This window comes from Aotus nancymaae, unplaced genomic scaffold (assembly GCF_030222135.1).
Source record: "Aotus nancymaae isolate 86718 unplaced genomic scaffold, 86718_ANA_hifiasm-v0.15.2.pri h1tg000029l, whole genome shotgun sequence".
NCBI classification, from domain to species: Eukaryota; Metazoa; Chordata; class Mammalia; order Primates; family Aotidae; genus Aotus; species Aotus nancymaae.
The window spans coordinates 86,031,646-86,042,972 of record NW_026988442.1 but is presented as its reverse complement, the minus strand read 5'-3'; the positions used below and the strand labels follow the sequence as shown (position 1 = coordinate 86,042,972).

General features: G+C 55.0%; 1 long non-coding RNA gene across 1 annotated transcript in view; it reads right to left on the bottom strand.

The window, feature by feature from the left end:
- Positions 1–570: 570 nt before the first annotated feature.
- LOC135276947 (uncharacterized) overlaps positions 571–11,327 on the bottom strand; it is a 33,972-nt gene continuing 23,215 nt past the window's right edge. Inside the window, exons 2-3 of the long non-coding RNA XR_010344505.1 lie at positions 9,267–9,402; positions 571–643 (exon numbers count right to left, since the gene is read on the bottom strand). This is a non-coding gene — a long non-coding RNA (uncharacterized LOC135276947). The remainder of the gene's footprint in view (positions 644–9,266; positions 9,403–11,327) is intronic.

The window sequence follows — 11,327 nt, the reverse complement described above, 5'->3', positions numbered from 1 at the left end:
AGACACCAGTGAGGGGGCTGCTGAAGGGATCCTGGAGAGGAGAGCGGGCAGGGGAATGAGAGAAGGGACAAGTTCAGGAGCTATGCCTGGGTGTAATTGGCAGGATGTGAAGGCTATTGGCGGGGGAAACAGGGTTCCAGGATGAGCTCAGATGGGGATCCAGGTGAAGTGGGCTGGGAGCCCAGTGTGGCTGTTTTTGTGCACTTAGGGCTGCAGCGTGGGAGAGGTCCCTCCGGAGCCGCTTTTCTGGTATGATCCAGAAGAGCTAAAGAGCTCAGAGAGGGCGATGTCCTCAGAGGAGGTTCAGGATGGGGTTGGGGTGAGCTTTGGATGAGCTTTCAAGCCTTAAAGAGGCAGGGCTTGAGGCCGGGAGTGGTGGTTCACGCCTGTAATCCCAGCACTTTGGGAGGCCGAGGCAGGCGGAACACCTGAGGTCGGGAGTTCAAGAACAGCCTGACCAATGTGGAGAAATCCCGTCTCTACGAAAAATACAAAATTAGCCAAACATGATGGCACATGCCTGTAATCCCAGCTACTCTGGAGGCTGAGGCAGGAGAATCGCTTGAACCTGGGAAGTGGAGATTGCGGTGAGCCAAGATCACACCATTGCACTCCAGCCTGGGCAACAAGAGCGAGACTGCGTCTAAAAAAAAAAAAAGAGGGGCGCTTGAAACTGAGGGAAGACCAAAGCCCTTGAGAGACCCCCCTATGGCCCCTGCTCCCCTTCCAGACCAGCTGTGAGCATGGCACAGCCGAGTGAACATTTGCAGAAAGGAAGGGAGAGGAAGGGGGAGGAGAGGAGGGAGGCTTTAGCAGTTATTTCCAATCGGGGCATGAGCTATAAGGTGCCCTAGCAGGTGCAACTCCTCTCGGCAGGCCCATGGGAAGGCCTCGGTGTCTGAGAGCCACACCTTCTACTCACTGAGCACCTTGGGGCTGCCTCCTGCTCCTTGGAGGGAGGGATCTAGGATGGGGAGACTCCCAGTTGCAGGTGCTGTAACAGCAAATTGAAGCCTCAATTTCTAGTTTCAAGGTGAAAATAGAAGCAGGTTCTGTCCATTTGGAACGAGCCTTTCCCAGAGTCAAAGGTTTAGAGGGGAGTGAGGCCAGGACAGTTTCGAGCAGCTTCCCAGGCACGTGGACCTCGGGGCTGGGAAGGGAAGCAAGTGGCTTCTGAGCAAGAAGGGAGCCAAGGGCCGCCATCCTCACCCACCCAGACGGGGCCAGCACATGCCTATGGCAGAACCGAGGCTGGCTCAGCCCTGTCAGGAACTGGGGCATCCCCAGGCAACTGGGTACCAAGGATGTCTGGAAATGGGCTTGCCTTCTGTGGTCAAGGGAAGCACACATCCTTCAGGAGGGCTCAGCAGATGCAACAGCTACCACAGGGCCAGGCGGGGTGGCTCATGGCTCTGGGTGTCCCAGAGAGTTAGGCAATGTGCCCTTTCTATTCATGGGGCCAGCTGGCTGGAGTCCTGCCTCACTTTTGATGAAAATGTTTGGGCAGCTCTGCCAGGCACCAGTGACCCTCTGTCCCCACCAATCCTCTACAATTAGATTGCTAAAGACCAGTCCCAGTCTTGCACCGTACCAAACACGTCATTGGGAACTAAGTTCAAAGCACCATGTCACAACCGATACGTGTCCACCAGCTTTTTGGATGAAGCTTCTACCAATGACAGGACAGCTGGATGCCTCCGGAAAGGGTCTCATGACATCTGGGCATTTGTGTTGGAGGGCCTGGGTCTCTGAAAGCCCCCTCCCATTTGGAGGCCTGCTCACTCTCAAAGGAGCATCCCGAATGGTCCAGTGGAACAGCCTAGGTCTCAGAGGATTCTAAGCTCAGAGCTATCACTCTTCCAAAGCGGGACCTCGGGCAAGTCACTCAGCTCTCTCATCTGCCAAATGAGTAAAAATCCCTGGGTCCACTGTCTTCCAGGGCTGTGAAGAGAATCAAATGAGCTCATAGATGAGAAAACTAATTTGAAAGTTAAAAAGATCTTTCCTCAACTCCTCCGCCTGAGCTGACCCTGAAATCTCTGAAGGCTACAACATCCATTTCCTGTCTGGAGCCAGTTATGTGGCCTTCCTGGGCTCCTCTTAAAAAGCAAATGACAGCCGGGCACGGTGGCTCATGTCTGTAACCCCAGCACTTTGGGAGGCCAAGACTGGCGGAATCGTGAGGTCAGGAGATCAAGACCATCCTGGCTAACACTGTAAAACCCCATCTCTACTAAAAATACAAAAAATTAGCGGGGCGTGGTGGCATGGGCCTGTAGTCCCAGCTACTCAGGAGGTTGAGTCAGGAAAATCACTTGAACCCGGGAGGCGCAGGTTGCAGTGAGCCGAGATTGTGCCATTGTACTCCAGCCTGGGCAACAGAGTGAGATTCTGTTTGCAAAAAAAAAAAAAAAAAAGCAAATGACACTGCAGCCAGGGATGAGAAGGAACAGCCCTGTTTCAGCCCAGGTAAGCAGCCTACATGTTCCTCCGCACACCACCTCCCACTGAGGGTCATTCGACTCTCCAGCAGCAGCAGCTAATGACGTGAGGAGACACGACCCTGGCGGGGCCCATTCCTGCCTCTTCCCTTGTGGCCTCGCTCGTAGTTGTGGGGAGGGCCTCATGAGTCTCAGGGAAGCTGCTGGGCTGTAAAACAATGAGACGATTCCTTGGCAGGAAGTGGATGCTGTCCCCGAGGATGCAGACTTTTCCCTCATTGACCATCCCACGAAGATCCTGTCTTTACTGGGAGCATGGGAGGAGGCAGACACCTGTTGAGCTGGGCTTTTCTAGAGAGGTATCTGAGCTGAGGGCAGCCCCGTCAGGCTGTATTTATTATTTCCTGCAGGGCCGCATTTGACAGATGTCTGCAGAGCCCAGACTGAGGAGCAGGCATCACTCTGTGCTGGACCGCATTAGCCCAGAAGGGCCCAGGGGCCCAGCCTGTCTGACTCCAGATTCACATAGCTTCCTTGGCCATCACCTTTGCAGCCCTGGCCCCAGCCAGGGTCCCCTCTCCCAGCATCAGTGGTTCCCAGGTGTGTGCTGCTGGGTCACCCTAAGGGCCCAGACAAGGGCTGGCCTTCCAGCCTTGCTTGTACCCAGTGTGCATGGGTCCTATAGGCCCTGGGATGCTGTGGTTCCGAAGGCCCCAACCTGTGTTGCCCTGGAGGCGGGCCACCTCTTCAGCAGCCCCCACTCAGTCTTCCTCCCTGGTAAGACTCGGTTTTGCTGTTGTCCACATTCACTCCATGACTCAAGGGTAAATCCTAAGTATTCTAAGACAAACGTGGCTCTTCGTCAGTGATTGGTCTAGAGGTGGGCCTGTGATACAATTCTGGCCAATAAGATGTGAGGGGAAGCATGCTTTGGGAAAGGTTTCTCACTGATAAAAGAGACACATAGGGAGAGGTGCTTTTCTGTGGTGTCATTTGTGTGTGATGCTTGGAACACTGGCAGCAATATCCAGACCATGAGGAGTGTGAGTCTGAGGACAAAGCGAACACACTGAGTGGGGAACAGAGTTGAGTCGTGGAAGGAGCCTGGCCTGCCATAATGTCACTGAATTGCTAAACTAGTCAACCCCGGTGCTCCCTTCCTCAGGAGTTCTTGTCATGTGACATTTTCCTTGGTGCCATTGGGGTTGAGTTGTCTGCTCCGTGCAGTGGAAGCATCCGCACTGCTTCAATCCCTGTCCCCACCTGCTCGCAGCCCCTTTCCTCCTCTTTAGGAGCCGCGGAGATCAGTCAGGTAGCCTCATACTCCATTAAAAACAGCAACAATCTAAGCTCAAGTCACCAAAGTACTCTGGTTATGTTGCGTGGAATTGCCCCAAAGCTGTGTGGTTTGGGGATTTGGATGCTGGTAGCCTGGAGCCCCTGCAGCCCCCAAGGCCTTCTCCAGAGGGAAAGAGGGCCTCAGGATCCTCCCACTCCCCGGCCACCCCACTGTTTTCCATCCCCAGCCAGGAGGGAGAGCTGGGGGAGCCTCACACTCATCCCCGCCTGGGTGTCAGGGTCCTCCCTCTGTAGTTGGCCCCACTGTGAGCCTCCCTGCTCAGAGGGCTTCTGCCTTCCGAGGGGCCTTGCAGCTGTCGCTCACCGCCCCCCACTCCCCCTCCCTGCGGACCAGGGCTTTTCTGTCTCTGCCGCAGCAAGCAAGTGCACCTGTCTCCCCACCATTCAGCCAGAGGTTGGATTCACCTCCAACCAGGGAACAAGCAAGGCTTCTGGGAGCAGCAGGGGTCGTGGTCGCAGGAAGCCCCAGGGAGGGCAGAGTGCAGAGTCAGCCTCCTGCGGCTCTAGCTCCCAGCAGCTCCCTCAGGGGCTGGAGTGCTAGGGGGCAGCTTAGAAGCAAGGAAGAAAGCTGTGGTCAGGGCTGAGGTTCTGGTGGGGGACAAGCCAGCAACAGGGGTGACCCCTGCACTGGGAGCTCCTTGGGGCTGGGAACCCCATCCTTCTTTCCATGCTGTCCCATGTCTGGCATGGTCAATGAGTGCTCAGGACATGTGTCCCATGGGTATAATCACTCATTCATCCAACATGCCGGACATAAGACTGCAGTTGTGATCTCTTGTGTCCAGAGCCGGGGCCCTTCCCACCCCCAGCCTGCTTCCCTCTCCCACCTGCCTCTGCCCCTGGAGGCCCTGCTGCCCACCTCACTCCTGAGTGTGCCCTTCTACATGGCTCCTCCTGATGGGGCAAAGATGGCAGACCCCAGGTCTGGGACAGCACCTGTTCCCTCCAGGGGAGGCGTGACTGAGGGAACTGGGCCTGGGACCTCCCCTGCTCCCCCACCATGCCTTGGCACCTGTCGGCTATCTTTGCTTGCTGGTGTCCCTGGAGTCCTGAGGCCCCCTGGGCTCCCTGACCCAGGTGCCTGGGTCTCTTTACTCACAAGGCTCCCTGGCCCAGGTTCCCCAAGAATGGGCTGACCTATTTGCTTCTGCCGCGGGCTCCACAAGGACTGAAAAGGTGAGTCTGGGAGGCTTCGATGGATACTTCTTAAGAAAACAGTCAATAAAGAAATGAAAGTTGCCGGGTGGATCATGCCTGTAATCCCAGCACTTTGGGAGGCCGAGGCCAGTGGATCACCAGGTTCAGGAGATCGAGACCATCCTGGCCAACATGGTGAAACCCCATCTCTACTAAAAATACAAAAATTAGCCTGGCGTGGTGGCATGTGCCTGTAATCCCAGCTACTCAGGAGGTTGAGGCAGAAGAATGGTTTGAACCAGGGAGTCAGAGGCTGCAGTGAGCTGAGATCATGCCACTGTACTCCAGCCTGGCAAGAAAACAAGATAAAAGAAGGAAGGAAGGAAGGAAGGAAGGAAGGAAGGAAGGAGGGAGGGAGGGAGGGAGGGAGGGAGGGAGGGAGGGAGGGAGGGAAGGAAGGAAGGAAGGAAGGAAGGAAGGAAGGAAGGAAGGAAGGAAGGTGCCAGGCGTGGTGGCTCATACTTGTAATCCTAGCACTCTGAGAGGCCAAAGCAGGTGGATTGGCTGAGCTCAGGAGTTGTTTGAGATCAGACTGGGCAACATGGTGAAACCCTGTCTCTACTAAAATACAAAAAAAATTAGCTGGGCAGGTGGCATGTGCCTATAATCCCAGTTACTTGGGAGGCTGAGGCAGGAGAATTGCTTGAACCCGGGAGGCAAATGTTGCATTGAGCTGAGATCTTGCCATTTCACTCCAGCCTGGGTGATAAGCAAGACTCCATTTCAAAAAAAAAAAAAAGAAAAGAAAAGAAAAAGAAATGAAAGGGACACAGGGGAGAGGGCAGGGCCCCTGTCTAGGACCTCAGCCCTTAGGTCCCTACAAACTTGGACACCTTCCCCGACCCTCTGAGCTCCACCCATGGGGTGGGGCTGTGATGCCTCAAGGCAGAGTGGCTGGGAGGACTAGCTGAGCTGTGCAGGATGCGTGGTGAGGAGCTGGTACAGCTGCTTCTGGTCTGTCTGCAGGGCTGTCGCCATGAGGTGGACCACACAATCAGAAGAGAGGGCTGTGGATGGACCCCAGCATGGGCATTCAGCTGCACAATTGCAGGCAAGCCAGGGAGCCACGCTGAGTCTCGGTTTTGTCACCTGTAAAATCTGAATAATAGCAACTCTCTGATGAGATGGTGGACAACAGTGAGCTATGCCCGGGGTAACCTGCCTGAGCTGAGTCTGACACTCAGTGGCGCATCTACCGCTTTCCACCTCTCCTCCTCCTTCCTGAGCTTGAATTCAATGCGTTGCCCACCCTCGCTGAAATTCCGAAGGAGAACCATAGCACTTTTCTGCGCCCTCCTGCTCTGTGTCCTGGCTGCCCCTCAGGGTTCAGCTGAGGCACCCATCTTGGGGCCAGCCCTGCCACGCCCTCCGTCTCCTGGTTTTGCTCTGGGCTCTTCACCCTGGGCCAGCTCTACACGCCTCCTGGACTGCCTCAAGGCGTTGGTGACAACTCTATTTGGCTGATGCGCTGTCACAGTCTACCCTGTAAGGGGAACTGTGCAGTCTGATGCCCAGCCTTCTCTGGCTCAGCCTGCTCCTGTCTGGGAGGGGCGCACTTGCTGCCTCTCTGCACGGCTCATGTGGTGGCCGGGGAATGGCCTTCTCCAGAGACTGGGAGGGAAACACGCACTCCTGGCCTCCTAACACAGGGCTCACAGCCTCGGTCCTGGTGGGTGACAGGGAGGAAAGAGGCCATCTGCAGTGGGTGGGTCCTGGGGAAAGTGTGACCTGGTGCTAGAGGATGAGGGTAGAGATGGCCTTTGGAGCATGAGGACATCTCTGTCCTCAGGCCCTGCTTGCTAGGGTCTCTGTGGGTGGGGTCGTCTGCTACTCAAAACTGAAAGCTCTCCTGACAGGCTTCACAAGGGACAGCCTGACCCCATCCCCTCCCTCATGCCCTGTAGTGGCAGCTGTATCCTCACTGCCCTGGTGGCAGCTGATGCCCCTTGTAGTGTCGAGTTGGATAAGGGGGAACATTCTGTGTGTCCCTTTCTGGTGGCACCAGACCCAGGCAGCAGACCTGGGTGCCCATCCAGGCTCCACCTCTCCTGACCATGTGGCCATGGGCAGGTTACTGAACCTCACACCATCATCCCCGAATCAGGAGAGCGTGGTCTGTGGCACAGGTGTGTGAGTGCGGCAGATCATCAGGTGTGCCAGAGGCAAGCGACAGGCCCGCATCCCGCCCTGGCTGGATGGCTGTGTCCTTGTCAGGCTCCACAAGCAGCCTCTGCCCACCTGGAGAGCTGACAGGATCAGGCAGCACCCAGGGTCCCAGGAACAGAAACGCCAGTGATCAATGGCTGCCCTAGGTCAGCAAGGCCCTCCCCTACCCTGTCCACAGACAGGTTCATCGCCAGGCACAGGAAGCACAGCAGGGAGAATCCAGAAGATGCTGTATGTCTAGTAAACAGTGGGGTAGAGGTCGCTGAGCTCGGACAGACCCAATGGCATTTTCAGCCTTGCCCTGTTTGACCCCAGCTGCCCTTGACGCTGTCATCCCTCTTTCATCTGTTCCTTCTTGCTTCTTAAAGATCTTCTTGTTCCTAGAATTCAGAGGTCTCATCTCTCCTGCTTCTCTTTTCCCATCCTTCAGCCTCTCCTGGGGGCCTCATACCCTGACTGTTCCTTGATGCTATGTATTGTTCCCTGATTCTATCATCGGCCCCATCTGTCCCCGCTTCTTCTCCCCTCCCTTCCACTTCCCTCCCCTCTTGTCTCCTTCCCTTCCTTCTCCTTTTCTCACCTCCTCTCCCCCAACTCCCCTCCCGCCTCACTCTCTGCACTCTCGCTGCTGAGCTTATACCTGCTGGATGAGGGGTGTGTGTGTGTGTGTGTGTGTGTGTGTGTGTGTGTGTGCAGGTGCAACTGGATGAATTGACCTGAGGAGGGAGGTGAGGTGGTGGACAGGGGTGCTCTTCAGAGCAGTTGACCTTGCTGCCATTTGGAGATGGATTGGAGGGACCAGGCTGAGGGGACTGGCTGAGGCTGCAGCTGATTCAGAATCCAGGAGAGACAGCGTGCAGACAGGGGATGGGTGTGAGAAGGTGGCTTCTGCAGCTGTCCAGGGATAGAACCCATGTCCTCAGTGGCCCACAGGCAGGTGAGGGGGAGAGGGCAGGCAAGAGTCAAGCAGGGCCCCTGGTGTGCAGAGGAGGAGCAGAAGACTCAGGGCAGAGAAGGAGCTCGCTTCAGGACATGTTGGAGTGAGGCTCCGATGGGGTGCCTGGAGGTGCAGGAGTTGGGGGTCGCTGGAAGCCAGGACAGGGCTTGAACCAGAGTTAACCTGGGTCACTCTCAAATGTACATGGAGGGCCAACTGCCTGCCAGGCTCTGTGCTGGCTACACCACTGCTCATACACACAGATACACACACACACACACTCACACACACACACACACACACACACACTGTACCAAAGTCCATCATCTAAAGCTTCCAGTCAGATTCAGAATAAAGTGGCACCCTCCCCTCTGGCCTCCAAGGCCTGTGATCTGGTCTACACTCCTCACCTTGAGCTGAGGGCTGCCTTGCTGTTCCAGCCCCCTCCCAGGCCCTGGCTCTGCTGTCCCTCTGTCTGTGGCACTGTCGCCCTGGCGGCTGTGGGGCTCGCTTCTGGACTCTGTTAGCATCTCTGGCTTAGACTGTCTTCTCCGAGAGGACTTTCCTGACCATGTCATTGTAAATACGGCCCTGAGTGATGCCGTCCATCCTCAGACTCTGTGCGTTTTCCTCACACTACCTAAAATTACACTCACTGAGGATGTTAATCCACTGAGACGGGGTAATTTATAAAGAAAAGAGGCTTATTTGGCTCATAGTTCTGCGGGCTGTACCAGCATGACACCAGCATGACATCAGCTTCTGTCGAGGCCTCCGGAAGCTTTTACTCACGGTAGAAGGCAAAGGGGGAAGACGTGTGTCACACGGCGAGAGAGGGAGCAAGGAAAAAGGGGCGGGTGCCAGGCTCTTTTAAGCAATCAGCTCTAGAGTGAGTCTCACTGCCACTCCTCGCCAAGGGGCGGGGCTGACCCATTCATGAGGGACCCACCCCCATACTCAACACCCTCCTCTAGGCCCACTCCCAACACTGGGGGTCACATTTCAACATGAGATTAGGAGGAGACACACATCCAAGCCACAGCACCCTGTGTTCATTTGTTCGCTCTCTGTCTCCACCATAGAATACACCTTTCCCAGGACAAGGGCATGATCTATTTGAAGCAGGATCATCAGTGTTTGGTGCCTAATAAAGGCTCAAAACATACTTGTAGAGTGACTGAACGAGGGACCAAGGGACGGTGAAGGTAGGACGCGTCGGAGCATCTGCGGATCCCAAGCCAGGACTGGGTTTCACAAGAAAGGGAGTGTCATCCTGCCAAATCCATTTCAGATGGATGAAAGCTGTGAAAGGAAAAAACAAAGTTCTAACACCACAATATCAAAAGAAAGGAGCATATTTTCATGATCTTGGAGGAGGGAAGACCTTCCTAAGCAAGACACGAAATCCAGAAGCTATAAAACAAAAGCCTGACAGATTTGACTACATAAAAATAAAAAGCTTCTGGCCAGGCATGGTGGTTCATGCCCATAATCCCAGCACTCTGGGAGGCCGAGGCAGGCGGATCATTTGAGCTCAGAAGTTTGAGACCAGCCTGCGTAATATGGCGAAACCTTGTCTCTACCAAGAATGTAGAACAATCAGCTGGGCAGGGTGGTGTGTGCCTGTGATCTCAGTTACTTGGGAGGCTGAGATGGTAGGATCGCTTGAGCCCAGGAGGTGGAAGTTGCAGTGAGCCAAGATCACGCCACTGCACTCCAGCCTAGGTGGCAGAGTAAGACCCCATCTCAAAAAATAAATAAATAAATAAATAGTTTCTGCATGGCCAATTACACGATAAAGTTAAAAGATATCTGATGGACTGGGAGAAAAAACTGAAATGTACAACAGATTGGTATCATAACATACAATGAGGTTCTGTGAGCCAGCAAGTAAAAACTCATGACCCAGTAGAAAAAGACAGGCAAAGGAGAGAAATGGGCATCTCGTACAGTAAGAAATACTCACAGCCAGAGAATGACCGAGTAGACGCTTAACCTCCCCAGTCACCTGGGACATCAAAATCAAACAGCAAGAACACATGGGGGCAAAATGGAAAGGAATCACAGTCCTGCACCGGCCAGGATGTGGGGCTCCCAGGATCTCCTACGCTGAGTCAGAGTGGGGTCCCTGTGGAGGTTGCGAGGTGGCTGGGAAACTTAGTGATATTCAAAAATGCACACTCCTTGGGACCCAGAAATTTCACTTTTGGGAGCTTATCATTCAAAAATGTCAAAGATGTTCGGGGCCTCCTGGTTTGTACTAGCAAAGGAAGTGGAGCCACCTAATTGCTCATCAGCGGGGAGGAGGGTGCGCGACAGAAAACTATGCAGCCAACACAAAGCTGCCCCGCTGGCATTGCGACATGCTCCCCACTCATCCGGGGAAGATAACGGCAAGGCACGCAGCAGTACGGGCAGCGCCGGCCGGTGTGTGCTGTTTACGATCCTGCATGCACACTCACATGGATGCAGACACACGCCTGTGTCTGTAACTGCCAGCTGTCATAGATGTTTCTGAAGTGAAATGTACAACCATCAATGGTAGGTAGCTCTGAGGAGCGGAATGGAACTGGAAGAGTGATTTCCATGTTTATTGTCTCACTGTTGCAGAATTTAAGCAACTAAAATGCACGACTATTACAACGTTTTAATAACGAAAAAATGACAGCATTAAAGAAGGGTGTGGCTGGGGCGTGGGGGGCTGTCAGGTGAAGGCAGGAGAAGCCTGAAGATCATGCAGCGGCTTGAACCCTCAGGAGCCTGTAGGGTGGCTGCCGGGCAGGGGTATGGTGGGTGGAAGCTGGGCCACAGAATCCCCACGGAGGCTAGCCCTCTCCCAGGCCACCCCACAACCCTGTGAGGCAGGCACCTATGTCCCCACTCTTCTGCTATGTAGAGAGATGCAGCCTAATGTCTCTCGGGAAGGGTGGGAGGTGCAAAGCCAGGGTCCACCCCGCCAGGCACGCTCTGACCCTCTCCTGGTGCCACCAGTGGCCGGGGACCTGGCAGTGTGAGGTGGAAGAGCCTTCGCCGTGGCAGCGCCCTCTCAGCTCAGCAGTCCTGGGTGGGGTGTAGTTTTGGTTCAGCCTCCTCCGGCCCCTGGGGATTTCAGGCTCCCCTTCCTGTGAGGCGAGGGCCGTCTCCTTATGGCAGCCTCCACCATGCCCAGGGTGGTACACAGCTCAGTTCTGGACATGTGGCTACAGCGATGAGCAAGTAGCTTGATG